Source organism: Colius striatus, chromosome 22 (assembly GCF_028858725.1).
Source record: "Colius striatus isolate bColStr4 chromosome 22, bColStr4.1.hap1, whole genome shotgun sequence".
Lineage (NCBI taxonomy): Eukaryota > Metazoa > Chordata > Aves > Coliiformes > Coliidae > Colius > Colius striatus.
In genome coordinates this window covers 6838581-6858390 of record NC_084780.1, presented here as the reverse complement: position 1 = coordinate 6858390, position 19810 = coordinate 6838581, and the positions used below count along the sequence as shown (strand labels likewise).

At 42.1% G+C, this 19810-nt stretch overlaps 1 protein-coding gene across 2 annotated transcripts in view; it reads left to right on the top strand.

Moving 5' to 3' along the window:
• Positions 1-4983: 4983 nt before the first annotated feature.
• Positions 4984-19810, top strand: part of NGF (nerve growth factor) — a 34417-nt gene continuing 19590 nt past the window's right edge. Inside the window, exon 1 of one of the 2 annotated variants that reach the window (XM_062013756.1) lies at positions 4984-5100. The gene's annotated coding sequence lies outside the window, so the exon portion shown is untranslated. Of the gene's footprint in view, positions 5101-15370; positions 15419-19810 lie in introns of those variants that run through there. The other variant, XM_062013757.1, reaches the window with a different exon arrangement.

The window sequence follows — 19810 nt, the reverse complement described above, 5'->3', positions numbered from 1 at the left end:
AAGAGAAAATATGATGCCTGCTTTATAGATGAGAGAAGAGTCATTCTGCACCAGAGTCCACTCTCCTCTCTGGTCCCAAATCCTCTGTGACAAGCAGAGGAGCAAAGTGTCTCAGGGAATGTGCAACAGGTGGCATGTCCAAACCTCCTGAAGAGTGGTCTCATTCCATGCCCACAGTGGGTGAGTGAGTCTTTAAACAGCTATGAGCTTCACTGACAGTGCCAATGCCCTTCCCCCCTGCAAAGGACACTGCTGTCAGACTGCACATCTTAAGAAGATTAATGCTAACACAGCATTAGCAGCATACAACCAGTCAGAAAAACCTCCAACCCCAAAACTGGGGGAGTGTGTGTTTTACTGGCTCTTGAAATGCTCCTGTCATGGAGATGAATATAAAAAGCACACCAAATCTTGTGTGCTCCTTATAAAACCTCATCAAACGAGCTTTTGTCCACAGAGACCTCATACAAGAGCCCATGACCAGTGAACTCTGACAAACTCTTTATGGTTTCTGAGGTGAATTCAGACTTCAACCCAGATCTGGTTCAGACAAGTGCAAAGAGCTGTGGGCTGGGAAAAAACTTTGCAGCTACTAAGTGGAATATCTTAAACCCTTTCATCCTCTCACAGAAGAGCCCAGAATAAACATCTGAGTGCCTGTTTCCAAAATCCCTAGTTCTGTAATATTTTAAATAGCATCTGTGCTCTCATCTGACCCTCACTGGTAGCTGTCACACCTTTCCAAACAATGCTCAGGCAAAATCTCTGCTGAGTATGAAGAGTAATGTAAAGTTTTTCTCATAGCTCTGTCTGTCTGTCTGTGACAGCATTTGAACCATCAGCAGACATTTTGCTTTAGGTAAGTTCAAGCTTTGGAGATGTTTTCATTTAGAGTCAAATGATTCCTTTCTACTGTGCACTGGATAACAAACCAGAAGAGAAAGGAAATATTAGTGCAAATCACTTCCATAATTGCCCACAAATGAATGCTTCTAGTCAGAGCTGGGTTTGAATTGCAGCCTATCAGAAATGCATCCTGGCCAGATCAATTTTCCAACTCACCCAAGCTACATTCTGGATGTGTTATTGACTCAACTGTGAAACCATGTGGCACAAACAGTTAAGAAAATATTTACAGGAGACTGAGTCCTACAGTAATCAGTAATGAACTTGTTTGTCTGACCTATTTATTCATGACCCATAAGTGAGCTTTTTTTTCCCTAGTACCTACCATGCACACAACGCTCTGAAGTAATGCCACACAAACTGAGACAAAAGAGACCCCTCAATTCCTGTATCAACTTTCTCATTTGCTGTAACTAACACAGGAAGAAAATTTGCATTGTGATCATTCCTTCCAACCCCTTGATTGACTTGTACTCAGCCAGACCTGGGTAAGCTTCCTCCAGCTGACTATTAAGGGGAAAGTTTAATATCTCTTTACATTCAGTTTAGCCTTAGGAAGAGAGCTCTCAGACAAGTTTATGCAAGATAGCTGTGTTCTATTTGCTGGAAATTTTCTAAAACTGGAAATGAGAAACATTCTTTTAGGTAAAACAGACACAGTCTTACATTTGAATTCCTCCTTTGAGATGCTCCATAGCTTTTGCTGCATTCCCATCAAAGCACCCCCAGGACAGGTAGGGAAGTGGGTTGCTTTTGATACATCTTTTTATCATGTTGAGACTTATCATTACAAGGAAGCATTGAATGTAACTGTTTGCACACACACAAATAAGTGTCTCTGAAGAGACTGCATCCTGCCCACCTGTACTGTTATGGGGTCTCTGATGCTTCATGAACCTCTGTCTCAGTGACTTGACGTGTCTCTGAAGCGCCAAGATTTTAGGAGCAGCAGCTGCACTCACCTGTGTTACTTCCAAACCCACAACGATTTCAGAAATAAATGAGGACTTTCATCATTCTGGGAAGCTTTTTTTTCCCCCCTTAAAAAGTGTTGCTTGTAAATAGAAAAGCCCAGACACTTCTTCAAGACCTGGCTGGACATGTTCCTGTGCGACCTGCTCTAGGTGAACCCGCTTCTGCAAGGGGATTGGACTGGATGAGCTCTAAAGGTCCTTTCCAACCCCCACCATTCTGTGATTCTATGATCTTCCCCGAGTCTCTCAGCAGACCAAAAGACACTGACTCCAGAAGGAATCCACCTACAGTCCTCAAGCCCTCTTACAATCCTGAACACACCACAGCAGCATAAAGCACTTTTTTCATCCATTGTGCCTCCTCCACCCTCCAGCTTCCTTGGACAGAAGTGCTGATGTGAAGCAAGAGGCTGTGGTGATCCACAGTTGCTGTTGTGGGGCTCAGAGTAACACCAAACTCAGCCTAGCAGTCAGAACTGACAGCCCTGCAGTCAGGACAGCACCAGGCACTTTATCTGTAGTCATCACTCTCAGTAGTTTTGCTCTTTGTTTTCACCTGAGCACTTTTCCTGAAATGAAATGTGTTAGTGCACTACATGGCAGTGCTCAGGCACACAATGGATCAATTTACTCTCAGGGAGAGATGGAGACATTGTTTGTGGAAGCTCACAGGAGGGATGATGGGAGACTTGAAATTATTGTAGAAGAGGCAGAGAAATAACTGGATGCAAGTCTGTAGAGAACCAGGATTCATTAGCTCTGTGCTGCCAGAACTCCTCTTTATGCAGTTGCTTCTCTGACTCCAGAGCACATCTTTTCAGCCTCAAATCACCAGTCCCTCACCTTGTATGTAGTGACCTGCCAAAGCAAGAAAATCCTCAGCTCATGAAGGATGAAAGTTAGAGAAGCCATGCATGTAGTAAGACTCTTCTCTCTAAATCTGTGGTTCAGACCCCTGCTAAACCAGAAAGAGACGTGACCTCTGTGCAAGGCTTTCAGCTGCTTGTCTCAGGGTACAGTAGTCCACCTGGATTAGGTATTCTTCAGTGCATTGCTGGTGCCTGTAGGGCCACACCTATCCCAAAAGCTAGAAACAGTGGTTGGTTGAGTTACATGGGGATCTAAGAAAAGACAAGCTACTGCTTTTTTTTCCCAGGGATTGCCATAGCTGTCTTGCTTGCTTAACATCAGCCTGCTGGTGCAAACTCAAGAAGGACAAGAATAAGGTACAAGAGGAGGATTTCTTCCAGACAGAAAGAAGGGCTTGTGATACAGATTAAGTACAAAACCAGTATATTACTGATTACTGTGTCCAAATGAGCTTTTGTGACCACAGTTTTAAGAACAAACAGGCAGCTCTTGCCAAGAGATCAGTTGTAGAGATGCTGAACATGAGTGCACACTAGCTTTTAAGTAAAGAAAACAAGAGAGAAGCATATCTTTTTATATCTGTGTTTTGATTGTTTGCTACAGTCACAATGAGCTCTGATGCTCTTTCCAATTTTCCAGCACAAAGTCCTAATCTGAGGATATTCTAATGAAGCGAGACAAATGCTCCACACAAGAATAGCCTGGCATTTCTGCAACGAAACATGAGGCTCAGGCCAGATCCTGAGGTCAAGTTTTACAGGCAAAACTTTCAGAGACCGATGGCTGGCGTGATGAAGACATCACCCTTTGGCCTGGGACTGCTGGCGTGTGTGGAAAGCACTTTCCTTCCAGAAAAACAAAGCAATCTGCATAATCCTGGCAAATTAGGAAGGTGATTTTAGCACTTACATCAAGTATTTTGTGCTGCAATTTCCTTAGGGATATTTCAGGCAATTTGAAATGCACCCCACCTCCAAGAAACAGTCGAGCACTGAAGCCACTGTTATCTTTGGCACCGGGGGAAAGAAAGTTGAGATTTGCCTGCTAGTTTTAATCAAATATGAAGATACGGTTGGTTGAGGTTCAGAAAGCGGCATCTCTGTGTGGCAAATGAGAAACATTTTGCTCCCGAAGCTCCTTTACCCTTACGTAGTACCTTGCACACATCTCTCCCTTCCCCAGAGGATTCTCAGGACGAGCCTTTCCACATGGGTGCCCTCTTCTGGATGGAATCAGAAAGCGTTCCTTCGTTTCCACACAAGCTGCACCGCTCTGCTTTTCACCGCAGGACCAGTTCATTTTTCTCCCCCGTGTCTGTGCAATCACAAAGGTTACCCTGTGCCAGGGTCAGAACTGTGACTCTAAGGGGCTGCTTCGGGATTCTCCACGCAGTTAAAACAACTTTTTGTAGCGTTTCTTTTACCACCTTGCCTCTTTGTTTTTAATCTTATTGAAAGTTCCACTTCTGCCTTTCTTTCCTCTGTTTATTAGTGCTTAAAAGACACCGTTTCCTTGGGAAGTACTTAACCCTCCTTCCCCAAACAGAATGGAAACTATTTCCATATCTCTTTGCTGCTTAAGGTAAGAGTGTTAAACACAGAATGTTACAGCTGGAAGGGTTCTTATATAATCTTTTCCTCTGCCCCAAGTCAGGGTCAAATATTTCTTTGCTACTCTAGAGCAGTGTTTGGCTGACCCCTCTTCAAGACAGCTGATAATGAGGGCTGCACAAGTTTTGCAGGGAACCCAGTCCACTGCTTCACTAGTTAACTGTTAGTGTGCCCATAGGTTTGTTTATAGACTCATGACACGAGTAAAAGGCTCTAGAGACGATTTTTAAAAGGACCCATTCATTAGGGAGCTCCGGGTTTCTTTCCCTGAGCTCTCATCTTTAAATCCAGGGCGAGGATTAAGATGCAAAGTAGAAAGGCTGAAGACAAAACATCCCTTAAAGAGGGTTTCAGCTCTTGACAGTGAAACCAGGAAGTCAGAGGTTTTTCTCGGCATTATGCATGCACAGTCATACAAGCAGTGCACGCTTTGAAACTTTCACTGCACATCTGTGCATCACTGCATGGACTAGGCACCAAGCCAAAGCTCGAATTCCTACGAGTCCGTGCAGCTCCCATACGTTTACAGCACTAGGACCCAGAGGGAGCTTAATTTCTGTGAGTCAGTGCAGCTAGCTGAGCCCTGAGAGCAGTGAATGAGGCTGGAAAGGCAGAGGGAATGTGAATGGCTCTTCTGGCTTGGGAAAGTGTCCACGGACTGGGGTGCTACAGACTACAGAAGAGCTTGGACAACCCTCCGGATTCCCTGTACCCCCGGCGTGCGGTGATAGCGCTCTGAGGTGAGTGAGCCCACAGCAGGCAGTTTGCACACAGCCGGTACCGCGTCTCTTGCGCCAGTTGGGGAACTTTTGGTATCTTCACAATTAGCCAATGTGTTATTTTGCTGCACAGGGATTTTTTTTCGCTCTCTGAAGGAGGAACAGCTCGGATGTGTCTGAAACACGGAGCGTTCGGGGCTTAGAAACAGCGGCCGCAAGGAAAAGCGCGGTCTAGTGAAACGGCAAATTGCATCTGCTAATGCAGGTTCAGCTGCAGGCACATCTGGAAGGTGTTCATAAAGCATTCGTGTTGGAGCTTAAAGCCTGAAAACCCATTTTTAGTAAGAACAGATGAATCTTAGGGAAATGTTAAGTACTCTCATTCTTTTCACCCAGGTATAGGAGAAGTTCGCTGTGTTTGCATCGCAGAGCAGTCGCACCTACAGGAACATTCTTGCCTGTCTTTGTTCTGAATATTAAGGTTTACTTAACACTTTCCCTTTTGCTTTTATTCTTGTTATTTTTCTGTGATAATTCTACACTAGAGAAGAACTTTTTTTCTTCCTTTCCTTATACTAATAAATAAGAATTGTGGTAAATCAAAACGTGACTGGCCCAAGGCATAATAAACCTTATAGCTATAGGCAGAGCAGCAGCTCACTACAGGCTGTGTATCCTCTAGGATGTCCACCTGGAAAAGCTGACAAAGTCACTCCTGTCTGCCTCTTAATGACAGGAAGAAGCTGATGATGTTTATTGATTTATCCAGGGTGATAACACTGTTTTATCTGATCCGCTGAGACCAAAATGGGGACCTCAGTCAGGGAGACAGAAGGAATTTTGTGTGCTGAGAACAAAAGTGTTTGTGCTTCCCTTGCTTTCTTCACTTTAAATTCTCCTTATATGCTCAGGAAGTTTTAGAAAAGCAGCAGAAGTGAGCATGCTTGTCAGGCTGGTTTTTCCAAGTTGTCACAACTTCCAAGTTGCATTGTGACTGTTAGACAGATAATTTATGGGTGTTTTCATGCATTAGAGTGTCACACTAAAGTCTTTTTGGGCATAAAACATGACAATTACCTGCAAAATGACAGGAAACTGACTTGCCTGGACATTCAGACTCTTCTGCATTTCTAAGCTGTTTCTGACATTATGGAAAACAGGCTTTTTAAAATAACCCTGAGAACTACCATTTCAGACCCTTGCAGCTCAGGGGGTTACACTGTTTTCTGCACTTTCACAGAGAGGTTAGAGATGGAATGGAGAAGTAAATAAACTGGAGTGTTCACCTGAGTGTGAGGAGAAAGATTTGGCCTTTAAATATTGTTCATATTTCTCTCTATATATCTTTTCCTAACAAATCTCAGCAAGGTCTGGAGGGGAGCCCTCCTGACGAATCTATGCAGTGGAGTAATAGTGATTTCACATCACTCCCAGCCACTCACCCTAAAGGGATCTGGCAGCCTCACAATAAGGTAACCCTGGCTTTCTTTTTCTTACCCTCTTAACTAAGCAGTGTCCATTTTCTCAATCAAAAGCTTTAATTATCTTTTCAGATGTCTTCATTTACGTTCAGTGGAGAATTACAATGAGCACAAAGGATCCTTCTAACCCATATGCTAAGCAAACCACTGCTACATGGAATAACTAGGCAGTCTGTAATCACTGGAAGATGTTAAGTTAAAAAATCAGGTTAGAAAAATACCTGTTCAGGTTAGGATTTAAGTGTAAAATGTCCTTTAACATGAGACCTAGGACAAGGGTCAGACAGAACACATTTAAAAACCAGATTATTTCAATCAATAGAATAAATCCCATCAGTTCTCCTACTGCTCCATCACTTTGGCCACGTGAAAATGTCTCTTGAAATGCAAATCCTATTAATTAGTTTCCTAATTCTTTACCAAATGCTGTTAGGGCTGAGAGAATATTGACTACATATTAGTTAGCATTAATTGAATTAAATGAAAGGCATGTGGGAAAAAATACTGATGATTTTAAGAAGTTAACCTGATTCTGCCATTTTTTAAGCCTGGATTTTAAGAGCAAGCTCTGCTGATCAAAAGAAAATGAAGGGTTGATAAAATGAATGCTTTCACTCCAACTGCTTTGATATCGTGACACCAAAAGTCAATACGGGATTGATGAGGTTAGAAATATCTGTCTCTCCTTCAAACCTCAGCCCCTCTCAAAGCAGCCACAGCAGTGGTGACCTCTGCCAGCAACTGCCCCTCTGGGGAGAGGTGTGAGGGGCTGAGTCAGAACCTGACCTTCAGCTAAAACATGTCTTACGTCAGCTGACGCGCAGAGAAACTCGCCTCCTGCTAAAGAAAGTGAAAGGCACATGGAGTGTGCTGCTGCAACTGCATTTCTTTCCCAGGCACGAAATTCTCCCTGTGCTGAACTTGGTTTGAGCCTGGTCACAAAGGCCAAGGTATTTAAGAGCATTTCAATGACAGAAGCGTCTCCGCTCTGGGGTAGATGTCCTATGGGATGAGTGTGGCTTGTTCTCCTGACACAATGCCCTCTGTGCAGCTCTGCTGAATTCATTGAATATTTGCTTGTGCCTGTATTTAGACCCCAAATTATCTTGCCAAGCAAAGCAAGATGGTTTCTGTTGTTGCCAAGAGATTGTAGCGTTAATGTGAGTTATGTATGCTCCTATCTGCCCAGTTCCACTAATACAGAAACTGTGTGACTTAGCTGGTGGAAAGAAAACCTCAGATCCTCAGTATAAATCTGTACCATCCCCACATCCTAAATATTGCTTCTAGTTCTTGTCAACATTTACATCTCAGAAAAAGAATAAATTACAACAAGAAAATGTGCAGGATGATGAAAGGCATGAAACATTTTCCATATTTAGAGACACCACATAGATTGTGATTTCTAAGTCTGGAAATGAGATGGCTGAGGAGTATAATAAAGATACTTATAGTCATAATTGTCCTGAAGATGTTTAAAAGGAAATGGTTATGGTCTTGTCTCCCAGTTCAAAAATCAAGAAGGGGGAAATAAAACGAGATGGCAAGTTCAAGGCAAACAAAAGAAGGTGGTTCCTCTCTCCAGGCATAATTAGCATCATCACATGGTTTGGGTTGGAAGGGAACTTAAAGCTCATCTCACTCCAGCATCCCTGCCATGGGCAGGAACACCTTCCACCAGCCCAGGCTGCTCACAGCCCCATCCAACCTGCCCTCCAACACTGCCAGAGATGGGGCAGTCACGGCCTCTCTGGGCAACCTGTGCCAGGGCCTCACCACCCTCACAGGGAAGAACTTTTCTCTTACATCTCATCTAAATCTCCTCTCTTTCAGTCTAAAGCTATTACCCATTATTTTGTCACTCCAGGTCCCTGTAAAAAGTCCCTTTCCTGCTTTCCTGGGGCCTTCTCAGGCTGAACATCCTCAGCTTTCTCAGCCTGTCTCCATAGGAGAGGGGCTCTAGCCCTCAGATCATCTTTGTGTTTCTTCTCATGGATCCAGCAGACCCACATCCTTCTTCTGTTGAATGCAGTACTGCAGGTGGGGTCTCAGGAGTATAGAGTAGAGGGGAAGAATCCCCTCCCTTGACCCACTGCCCACGCTGCTTTGGATGCAGCCCAGGGCAGGGTTGGCCTTCTGGGCTGCAAACATACACTGCTGGCTCATATTCAGTTTTTCACCCACCAACACCTCCAAGTCCTCCTCCTCAGGGCTGCCCTCAATCCATTCATTGTCCAGCTTGGATTTGTGCTTGGGATTGCCCCAACCCACATGCAGGACCTTGCACTTGGCCTTGTTGAATGTCATGAGGTTTGCACAGGCCTTGTCAAGGTCCCTCTGGATGGCATCCCGTCTCTCCAGCGTGTTGAGCTGTGGAATCTCCACCTAACTGAGCTACAGAATTCCTTTCCACAGGATATTGTAGTTCATAGGTTTCAGAAAGTAATCAGACAGACTAAAAGCAATGACACTACTTGTGATTCTGGAAATACGTGATTAAAAGTGACTGTTAAGTGGGAGAGTACACCAAGGAGATAATCACCATATGGTTGCCCTATTCCCACACCACTCCCTAAATATTATGAGCTGCTGCAGGAGACAGAATACTGACCTGGATGAACTTCTGTTCTAGTACAGACACCCAGCCTTCTCCTCAGTGTTTTAGCCTGTCAAATACTTGACCTATCCTAGGGAGAAGAAAGGGGATGATGGGTTTGCTAGTTCCCTGATGGAAGAACGGTGATTCTGGCAAAACCAGAAAGTAAAGATACCATTCCTTATTTTTGTCTTCCTGCATGAACTGGGTAGGCATGTTCATGGAAGTTTTCACTGCAGAAAGACTAAATGCTGAGATTTACAGTTATTCAGGCAAATCGATGTCTAAATTCTGACTGAGTTACTGGAGGCAGGTCTGTGGCAGCATGTAACTGCTTCATCTGGTGAAATTCACTGCAAATGAGAAAATACAATCCCATCTTATACCTTTGTGGCCTGTTTATAAGTGGAGCTGACACCTTAATTGAGACTCGTTATTGAACTCAAGCCTTTTCTAACTGCTTTCACTGAAAATATTACACATATATCTAAGTGAAAAGTAACATGGGAACATGACATGTGTCATGAATGACACTGACAATAACACCTTTCACTTTGAGAACTACATCACCCTCCAAAATGCAAAAGTCCAGAGGATCACAATGCCAACAGTGAAACCCAAATGCTGTTCTCTGAGGTCAAGGAGACGTTGGATGTCAGCCTGACTACTAACCTATCCCCCACTGTAGCTGACTTGCTGATGCTGCATTGTGTGGTTTGCAGCCTGCAGCATGCATTAAGAAACTTTTCAATGGAACAGAATTTCCTGTTCATAAAAGTGGGATTTTGTGCCCACAAATTTTACTTCTCTCAGATTATTAAGCACTTGCAAATGAGTTGTGACAGACTGGAACATTAACCCCTGGCCCTTGTAAACAATTATGGGACACAGGAGAAGGGATGAAATAAAATGTAATGGAGACACAAATGAAGAAGGAAGGTGCTGACTGCATTGGCAGTGTTGGGAAGTCACCAAGGATTCACAGAGTTGGCTACAGCAGTTCACTAGTCAGCATGTCTGAATGTGATGCCTCCACATGAAGCACACCACAGTGCACAGTTGCTTTCATGTGTTGAGAGGGATAAGAGACAGAAAGATACAGTACTTTACCTTCAGGCATAATGTCTGTGTGACTAGGTTCATGTGAAAGACATTTAGATGCCATTATCCTACAGCAGGGGAAAATAGGCAAAGCTCTGCTTGGTATTTTGAGCCTGCATACAGATGTTAGGATGAAAACTGCTGTATACATGTAAAAATCAGTCCCTACACACATACATAGAAGAATGAGACTTCTCTGGCATACTATCTAAGCCCCAAGTTCAAATAACTGCATGAGGTAGTTTGAAATCACAGGCTTGATCGTTTGACTGCCAGGTTTCTGTAGCATCATTCAAATCTCTGTCGCTGCTCAGTGAATCAACACCTTTGGCTTTTCCTTTTCTTGGAGGCAATGTTTATTTCTTCTTTTTTTCCTAGGCTCTTGCATTTACAGCAATGCTTTGAGATGTTGTGGCATAGTAATTGACACTCTCAGATAACCCAGATCAAGATCTATCAGCCTCACACTCTCTGTTGCTGGGATCGGTTTTATCACACGTACACGGCTCCCATGTTTCATAGTGGTGTTACATGGAGGAAACTGAGATGCTGACAGTAATAATAGGAGAAATCTCAAGGAATTGCCTGGCATGAGCTTTACAACTCAAACCCTAACACAGTCTCCCCTCAGTCTGACAATACCTACAAACATTTTCTGAACACGACTCTGACAACTGTCAGAAATCAAACCTGTTCTAGACATTATTGACAATACCATAATGATCATTTATGTAATGCAAGTGTGAAGCTCCTCCCAGGAATGAGATTAATTCAATGACTGAATAATTGATAAAATGAATCTGTTTCTCACACTCAGGGTTGGTCATTTGAACTGCCACGTTTGTGAGAGGTGTTGCTGCCTTAAGGAAGATGCCACAGAAATGGATTTATCCCAGTTAGCTGTTAACTGCTCAGAAAACCAGCAAAGATCAGATTGGTTTTGACAATTAGGACCTAAAATGAGTAAAGTAGCCCAGTATAAATACTGCTGGGAAGCAGATGATTTTTTTGACAGTTTTCTATTTGCTAAGTATGGCTTTGCTAGTCTAAAAAAGAATTACTATTTTATTGTTTTCCTATTCTTAAGCATTTCATCTTTTCCCTCTGTATCACGTGGGGGTAAAGGTGACACAGGCTTTTTTGTGGTCTGGTTCACCAGTTTACACTGATTGGTTTCATTCTGTCTGGGAGACAATCAGATGCAATCCAGGCTCTTTATAAAAAGAAAAAGAAGGGGGGAAAAAAAGAGTTTTCAGAACTGTTTGTGATGGGAATTTGCCAAGCATCTCCTTGCTGTGCATCGCTTGGGTTCTGATCTGTTTAACAACCCTGCCTCCCAGAAAATGTGTTTTTTCCTATTTTGAAATGTATCTTTTCTTTGGTTTGTGTTTTTGAAGCCTTTATGTGCTGGATGACTCAGGTATGAAAAAACCTGTGCTTGTTCACAAAGAGATTTGCCCTGTGGTGGATGACACAGCCCTGCACTTTCCAAAATGCATCATTTCCTGCCCATTATTTCACGATCCTTTTGAGACGCTCCATGGAGCAGCCCCAGACCAGAAAGGTGTTTGAGGCAGTGGTATTGCCACAGCCACACAAATCTCCCAGCTGAACGATTCATTGCTTGCCACACTTCAAGAACAACTCACAATTCAGCCCTGCTTAAGAACTGTGCTTTCACCTATCATCAAAATGATTACACGGTGGCCTTTAGGGAGGGTCACCAGGGCATGGCAGTCCCTGTGGTTCAGTAGGCAGGAATTAACCATCAAGCTGTGCAAGCATGGACATCTTTTGTCACTGCAGCTGTCAATATCCTTCATTTTCAGTCTGAAATATGAAAGGACTGGAAAATTAACACCTCTAAACAGCAGCCTTTCCGCAATGGCATTTTCCTCCTTAATAATGGACAAGGGGGCATAGAATTGCCATCTCTGAAAATGTACAGAAGTTTCATCTTCATTACACACATAAAGCAAACTTCCTGACTCCAGTTGATGGACTGATGCATTGCACAGGCTGCAGCCAGCTGCTGCTCAGAGATTTGTGACTTCATAGGGCAATTTGCTTCAGGGCAGGATGATCTACAAAAGAGTGAGCAATTTCTGTTTCAAAGGCAGCTACTAACTTCCAGTTGGGCTGTATTCTGTGTCATACTTAGGACCCACTTAGCAGGTTTTGAAGCATCTGAAAAATCAATATGGAGCTTGGGGACACAACAGCTTTGGAAATTCAGGCCCAGCAAGTGAAGCCTGGGCATTTAAACACTGAGCTACCCAAAATTCATGTGTTCTATAGGGCACTTGCTAAGAGAATGATGCATTCTGTATCAGCTTCACTTGCATTTCTGGGAAACAAACTGTACGTGCTGCTTTTGTGTTGACATTTGTGTCCATTTGTTCCTAAGGTTTTAGTAAGTTAGAAACAAACAGAAGAGATGCTTTCTAATAATTCAGGTTTAGTAGAGTTTCCCATTCAAATGTTACTGCTGTTTATCCCTACAGATCTCAAAGGATCCACCACACTCTGAGTGTGAAGTGCTCAAAAACTGAGGCAAATGGACATGTATATAATCTTAGGGGGATTTAAGTGTTGTGAATTACATTAGCACACCAATTCCTTTAACCTAAACATGCACATGGATACAGGGATTGTTGCTTTTACTTTGAACAGCTACATTTCATTACATTGGATTTTCACATCCTCTACTAAGGAACTGTGGAGTTTGTTCTGCTTTGTGCCAATCACAGAATCATTATGGTTGGAAAAGACCTTTAAGATAATCAAGTCCAACCACTAACCTCACACTGCCAGGCCCATCACTAAACTCAACCATATCCCTCAGCACCTCATCTCTGTGTGTCCTGAGCATCTCTATTTAGCTTCCACAGGTTTGCTTGGTTTTAGCTTTGTTACATAAGTAGAGGCTCTTTGGTGATCACAGTTATGTGCTCCTTATGTAATAGTAAAAGAACAAGAAATTCTGCATCCAAAATCAATATTACAAAGGGCATTTTAAGCTTTCCATGGCTTGCTTCGGTGGTTTTTTGTGTGCTAGCACTTTATGAACTCAAGTAGAACTACAGACATTCCCTTACAGCATCACATCTGACAAGTTTGTTCTGGCTGCTGACCACCAGAAAATGTCACATTTGTATACTTTTGGGGTTTTTGTGATCTCCTAAGAATTCTTATGTAATGGGGACAATAAATCCACACTTGCATCTTTTGGTTTTTACCTATTGTTACCATTTTCACACATGTAGGAAAGGACTGAGCTTTACACTGGACTTGCAACATGGAAAATACTTCAAAGTAACAAAGAAACGGTTAAAAACCAGTACAGAGAACAAATGAAGCAATTCAGTTCTAGAGGGTTCCCTGAGAGGAAGACAGCCTTCAAATATTGAGAAGTGTATAATCAAAGAATAAATGAAACTGGAAGAGAGCTCAGGACATGACCTGTCAGGTTCCTGCTCAGAGAAGGTTCTACATGCCATTTACTGGAAGAGTTTGCTGGGTGGTCAGTAACAAGCAACAAACTTTCTGCACTATTATTTTCTTGGGTAGACATGAGCAATGCAGAATTCTGGGGGTGAGCAGCCATGCAGCAGCTCTGTAAGGAACCCAGAACCAAGGAAGAGCATTATGGATGAGTGAATTCAGCCTCCTGAGTAAGCCTGGAGTTGGCTCCACCGATGAAGGATGACGTCCATGTGATAATGGCCTGTATTTATTACTGTTTTGACACCTACAAGTTTTCCATGAGAAGCCACTCCCTTCTCTTTCTCAAGTCAGCTTGAGGGTTTGGGTTTTGTTTTAGGAGGGGTGTTTTTTTGTGCTTTTCCTTTCCTGTTGGCTGCAGTTCAGAGTCACCAGCTTTGGTATTTTCTCTTTTTATCATAAATTGCCTCCTGGGTTACAGTTACATGCTTCCATCACCTATAAAAATATATATATATCCTTTCACAGGCTAAATTTTTTCCCCACTATTTGGCTGCTGTACTGGGGATTAGACCCAACTCTCCAGCTCTCCCCACTGCCATATTTTTTTACTTAGGCAAAACAGTAAAAGCCCTCAGGGGCTTGAAATTATGGACAGATTCAGCAGGCTCAGATGCTTGGTGCCTCTTCCACTGCAAGAGCTAAGTGCATCAAAGGGAACTCCCTCATGACATGTTCAATAACAACATAAAACAGTTGTTCACATGCCATGTAGTTAAGCTGCAGAACTCTTAGTCTCAAGGTATTTTGTTGTTAAAAATGTAAATGGATTCAAGGAACAGCTAGGCAGGTATGTGGAAGGGAAATACACCGGAGATTTTAAGCACACAGAAAACCCCTCTGGCACAGAAAGCTGCTTATCCAAACCAGGCAGAAGGACAGGAGAGTGGTTGGAAAAGTACCACTACATGCTTGTCTAGCCCTTAGACACTTTCTTAAGGATCCTGTATTTGCCTCTGTCAGAGACAGGATAGACATGTCTTTCATCTGGGTCAGCACAGTCATCCCTGAACACTGACAACACGTTGAAGAGGTGCCCTTTGATGGGGAAGCTTTCTTCTGAGTGCAGTGTTAGCAACTTTACTCATTTCCCTCAGCCAAACTGATGGTACTACTTGCACTTCTTACCTGGGAGGAAAAAGTACACAGACAGTATCAAGAGAAACAAGTAAGAGCAGAGGGAAAAATGCCTCTCTATCCTGTAACTCTCTTTACTGTGGGTAGAGCATGGAGCCAGTTATTTTACAACCAATTATCTAACATTAATTCAAGGATGTTTTTTACTCATATCTTCCCATCAGAAAGACTCCAGCTCATTTTCCATGTCAAGAATCCTTTCTGTACCTCTCTTATTGGTGTTTCTTGTCAATGCTATAAATATTCAACATCTTTGTTTTCCTTCTGCCTAGATCCAAATCCTCCCTGCCCCAGTCGTTCTTGCCAAATCTTCCTTCTCATCACTTTCTCAGGCACATGCTGTAAACAGAGGAGTGCAAAGGTTCACTGCTTAGCCCTACACTCCAGGACACTATATAGGCCAAGAGTGTGAATTTCTGGCTATCCAAAGCCATGAAGAATCACAGGAATTAGAAGGACTTTGATCCATTATCTCTCCCTGGGTGGGCATTCCTGCACTGGAACCTGTGTTGTGAAGCAGGTGAGGATTGTGAAGGACTGTGCTAAAGAGCATTTTTTTGCCTGTGTGTGCTTTGACAGTGAAAAGCCTGTGGCCCTTTCCTTCTTCTTTCTCCCATCCCTTTTCTATTTGAAAGCAAAGACATTAGAAAGCTATTGACTCAACTGGAGGATTTTTTTACCTTTGTTCAATATTTCTCTTTTTTCAAAGAATTTGAGTCATCAGAACTGAGTCTTCAGCACTTGACCCATGATCTGCCATCACTTGAAAGTGAAAGGAAGTATTCTCTAAGCAAATAACCCATTTCCAATGCCAGAAAAACCCTGATGCAACGTTTAGAGATGGATTTAAAGTCCATCTCCCTACCTTTGAAATAAGACAAATTTGCAAAAGCTCATTTCCAAGTGGCAAATATTTATACTATGACATGGTACACAGCAACTAAGTACACACCTAATGACCAAAACTTCCCTCTGGTTTGGATTTGAAGCAGGCAGAAAATGATCTTGTAAGATATCCAACCTGGATATGCTCTGAACCTAGTATTCATCCAAAAATAACCCCACAGAGAAGTGGAAATATGCTAAATGCAAATATCATTTAGAAGATTTTTAAGTCAGCAGCCTCCCAGGCATCCAGTGTTGTTTTTAAAGAGCTTCTTTTTCTTTTCTTAGACAATCTGTAGTTGTCATGTATTCATCACCTGATTAAAACTGTAGTAAAACCAAAGAAAAATCTATTCCTAATGTCATGACTATGACACCAAGCTGTGGAGTCACACTCTTGGGCAGCATTTTCATACTCTAGACCACATCTGGCTGCAAATGTCATTTGTCTTTTTCTACTATATGCTCATGCATTTTGCCTTCCTTCCAACTCAGATTAAAACTGCTTTCTTATAACTACTGTGGTTGTTCCTGACAATTGACTCGACAGACAAAAGCATTAACCAGTAATACTGTAATAAATAGGATGAGGTGCACATCAAATATCCACACAAAGGAACTCTGTGGTTACATATTAAGTGAACTAATGACAGTGAATTTCAAATATGTCAGGTTATTCAAAGTAATTAGTATCAGCACACATTTGAAATACATGTTTCACAGGAGCCTTTTCTGAATGCTTTCTGTGGAGCTAGAGAACGTGTAGAGCCCAGCCATGGCATGCTGTCCTGCCTGCAGAAGAGTGCCAGAGACCTTGTGAATGCATTCACTTGGCACTTTCCCTACTGTGCAAATGCATTTATTTCATAAAGGATGCAATCTCTATTTTTCACTATGGGAAAGTATTTGTAGGTATTCTGTTCAGGCAGCTGTTCCCATTCTGTGCTGCACCTGCAGTAATCCAAAATACAAACTGGAGTCATAATTATACAGGGAAAGGATTATGTTTCTTATTATGCTTCCTCTGTTGTGACTAATGACTACACAACAAAGACCAAAACCATATCAGATAGCTTGTATGCATCCCCAGCCTGTTCCCAGCTGCCCATAAGTTATAGGTGCAGTACAGAAGCTTTGGGGGAAAAGTTCTTAGATTCTTTACAAAATGCCCATCCTGCTCTTCACAGGGTTGAACATAAAGGTAGAAAATGAAACAATTTTCAGTTTGTGTTACTCAGCACAGAAAATCTGAGTTGAAATTAATATTACAAACTCTGGGTGAGTTAGTAACAAGCTTTACTTGTCAGCAAAAGGTCCAGTGGGAATTTGGAATGACAATTTATGTACCTTTCCAATTTCCCCACTCATATGGGGGAGCATCAAATTAACTGTTCTAGAAGTAATGCAGCAAGGACTCATGGTAAAGCACAAAGCAGAGGAAACAGACCTGAACTCCAAAGAAGAGCTCTGACAAAACTCTTCAACCTCCTGCTATTTCCTTCAGTTTTATTTCACTTTTCTTCCAGCAATGTCATCACTCAAACAAAATAGAACAGAAAAGGAAGAATCTTCCATTTCCAGTATTAATATTTGAGTGAAATCTTATTGTCAGGAGGTGAATTTATTGTCTTGATCTACTGAAAAGAAAGATGAGAAAGACAAGTAATTGCTAACTTTGTAATAATGGATCTTACCTACAGTTCCAGCACCTGCTTGCACAATCTCTGCTGCATGGCACAGTACAGTCAGATGAGAAGATGTTTAATCCAAGTGCATGATTTGCAGCCAGAACCTGTGTTGTAACTTTTATCTTTATATGATTGGTAATTAAAGGAGACTACTTTGTCATAGTATATTGGGTCACAAAGTGACTCTGAATACATTCACTGTGACATTGCATGAGGGTATTGTGCTTGGAGTTTCTGATATTCCAAACGTGATGGGATAGCTTCACATGACAAACACCAATATTCATCAAAGCAAGCAGCCAGTAAAATTGTGCAACCATGTGGGTGCAGGAAAAGAGATTATTCATTTGTAGATGTGCTGATGATAAATTCTTTATCACTGCACACAACCTGGGGCACATCAGGAATCAGAGTATTCAAACAACCACGGCTGGTTTCAGATGGATAAACTCTTGCAAAAAAGAATTGACTATAACCTCTCTACAGCTCCTGTTTGAAACAATTTCTAGATATGAGGCAAACCCCATTGGAATATCCTTTTGGAATTAATTCTCAAAGAAAATAAGTGAAAAACCTACTGACTTAACTTGAAAGTACCTCCTTTCCCTTCCACGTGTGATTTTTGCTGCCAGCAGTAATAGTTGCAAGAGTTGGGGTAGGTTGGTGGGTTTTATAGTCCTAAAAACTTCCAAAGACTTGGTTTAATTCTTAGAGGCTCTAACAAGTTATCTGTCCCAGAAACAAGGCAGCATTCCAGCAGTGTTCAGAAAGAGGAATGTGAGAGAGGGCAGGTGCCATGATCCAGTCTGTGAATCTGTACAGTGTAACCTCATGTGAATCTATAAAATGAAATTAAGTTGTTCTACTTGGAGGGAGCTCGAGTGAAAACCTTTAATTTATTGCAAAGAACGAGACAAGTTTTCAGGAAGCAATTAATTGCTTGACTGAGATTATCCCTACTTTTTATTTTATCTCAAACTCATGGGTGATATTTTGAAGCATTAGATTGAACTCGGTCACTCAGTCTCCGTTGTGGTTTGGCATTTGCCTCTGTGTAGGCTGATCCATAGGGAATGTCTTCATACCAACACTGAAGTAGAGCAGGATGACTCAGCTGATTGATCAGCTTTCTTTTTTTTCTTATTGAGAAGCAAGTATTTGGCTTCCCCAACTGATAAAGTGATCACTGTCACGCTCATGTTATAACTCACACAGTTTTGGTCACCCCTGACTCATATTCTAAGAGATGGAACATAACGTGCAACCTACAGTCTGTTGGACAACTGTGTGACTGATGAACACAAACAGTAATATTGCACCCAGTGTTTTCTGTTCACCATAAAGTCCTTGTCATTTGGGAGAGAAATGTGTCTGTTCTTGTTGCTTTCTGAACAAGATTTGTACCTAATTTGGAATCCATGATAAACCCAGGGTTTATGGGTTCTGACAAGGGCATCGATTGTTATCTGGACAGGTAGGTACTAAAACTAGAGAATCTGTATTTTGCTAAATAAGTCTAGCTACTTCCTTAGCTAGAACATAACACAGAATCTGCAGATGAGGCATGTCTCTCAATTTCCAGTCCAAAAGTTTGCTGAATGTACTAACCAATGTCACAGAAGAACAAGAGCAGAGCTATTTGTAAACACTATAAGTAAAGATGGGACTTTTTTTTCCTTTCATTAATAGGTAATCACACCAGAAACACAGACAGTGTGCAAGCAAAGCATGTGATCACAGTCATGAAATGCCTACAACATAAATGGACTTAATTACAAAGTTAAGCAAATGTCAATTAAAGGCACAATGATTCTAGACAGACTAAACCCCATCACTCTCCCAGCTTCCCACTAAGTAGGTCTCCAAGCATGGAAAGGTTGTCAGCTATGGGGAACAGTTTAAAAAGTTAATGACAGTAAAAATAGGATTCACTGGAGACTGTAATCTTAACTCCAGTAAGCATTGCCAGAGGCCTGACATGAAGAAACAAGTACTATTTCAAGCAGACTGCAAAGCCAAGGGAAAGATTAACATCTGTCAGAATCAGCTACAGATGAGGTTTTTATTGATCCTCAAATGTCACAGGAATTTAAAAGGGCTGAAAGGAAATTTAAAGGAAAATAATCACATCTCTGTGGGTTTGGTTTGTAAATGTGAAGTGTCTTTACCCACATCTCAGCCACACATTTTCAAATAGCTGTGTGTGATGCAGGAGAGGTATTCCTTCCAACTTACTCACTGTCAAGCTTAGTCTTGTATGAAAAGTGGGGACAGGGAGCAATTTAGCTGCTGTAGCTAGCACTGCTGTTACTGCCCTCCAAACCACTGGTTTTCATGTT